The sequence below is a fragment of the Macrobrachium nipponense genome, chromosome 22 (genome assembly GCF_015104395.2).
Source record: "Macrobrachium nipponense isolate FS-2020 chromosome 22, ASM1510439v2, whole genome shotgun sequence".
Lineage (NCBI taxonomy): Eukaryota > Metazoa > Arthropoda > Malacostraca > Decapoda > Palaemonidae > Macrobrachium > Macrobrachium nipponense.
This window is the reverse complement of record NC_087213.1, coordinates 36871012-36872941: the sequence shown is the minus strand read 5'-3', so window position 1 is coordinate 36872941 and position 1930 is coordinate 36871012.

The following is a 1930-nucleotide window of genomic DNA, read 5'->3' as shown; positions in this document are numbered from 1 at the left end:
TCTTTATTCTTATTTGTTGAGAAAAATTAAATCATTATTATGATTGGCCTTTTCACGAGGACTGAACCGTAATATCATCGTTATTTTTCATCGTAGAAGAAAAGTAAAAGCATACTTGGAATCCTAGCGAAAAGTTCTATCGGAATAATGCTCTAATTGTCCTCTACGAACAAGAATAAAGAAGTCAGCATGGCTGGATATCCAGCCGGATGTTCGGATCAAAACGACACCCAGTATAATCCATCCCCTAATATCATAGTTATTTTCCATCGCAGAAGAAAAGTAAGATTATGTATAAACGAGGTTACCATGGCCAGATATCAGGGCTGAACATCCAGATCAAAATGGCACCTTGGTAAAAAACTATCCCCTATGAAATCTACATACATGGTCCAACATACATACATACATACATACATACATACATACATACATACATACATACATACATAATCTGGCCATCAGCTTTATATAAATATATATATATATATATATATTATATATATATATATATATATGTGTGTGTTGTGTGTGTGTGTGTGTGTGTGTGTGTAACTGTAATAGCCACAATGCCTTATTAATTAACTTCTCAAATTCTTCCTGCTTTTTTTGATACGCTTGTCACACAAAGCCTTAAGAACCAAGTGCAAGAAATATGAAGAAATTATGATGTCCGGTAGCGTGGAAAGAACCTGCATTACCATAATCACGACGAGGTCACGTCCTTGTCGTGATTATGGTGCTGTGGGTTCGTTTCCCGCTGCTGGACATCATAACCTCTTCGTATTCTTGATCTTGGATCTTAAGGTTTTGTAGTGACAAGCGTATCAAAAAAAACAGGAAGATTTTGAGGTGTTAAGAGGGCATTGTGGCTATTACAGTTACATATGTGTCTGGTAAAAATGACCAGCAGATTATATATACATATATATATATATATATATATATATATATATATATATATATAGTATATATATATATATCATAAATATGTATATATGTATATATATGTATATGTATATATATATGTATATATGTATATATATATGTGTGTGTATATATATATTATCATTTATATATATATAGATTATATATATATATATTATGGTATATATATATATATTGTGATATATTATATATATATATATATCATATTTTTATATATATAATATAATTATATTATATATATATGTATATATATATAATATATATATATATATAATAATATATATATAATACACACGGTAAAAGGGATGAACATTCTGTACATAGTAGAATTTTGAGTAGAGATTATGCAGCTGATCAGCAGTAATGTTCCATTGTGAGCCTTTTGTCAAGAAGCGGCGATTCGTTGTCACTCGGTGGAAAACTCTCGAAATCCGTAAGAGACTGACTAATAGCCTTTGCAGATTGGTTTGGCATCACCGCTCACACGGCGTCTGTCAGGTCCTGCTAATAGACGTCAGTCAAACCCAAACGCTATTACGCTGACAAACTGAATTACAAACTTATTTTTTACGAATTGTTATTCACCTATCTGTTTTAAGTCTTGGAGAGCGTTCGCAGGGCAGTAGGGCCCAATGGAGCGTGGGTTCCAGTAGCATTTTGTCCCCTAAGGTTCGTATTCATGGGGCTGTCAGGCGGTAATCTTGACATCTCGCGGCAAATGAAGGAGTTTAAAAGATTCTTGATTGGTATCTGCATACTTGAACCTCATGAATTTCGAGAAGCTTGTTTATACGCCACGCGCTGCTAGCAAATGGTGGAATCGTCGCTAGGTGCCGCGAAACTTAATTTGAAACGGAATCAGTCAATTTCCATCTGGTGATTTACAGGATTTGGGCACCAGCATTATGATACGAGTTGGTGGTTGGCTGCCTTTTGAGAGACTGTGAAAGCTAAGTAGACAATTTTTCGAACATTCAGGCAT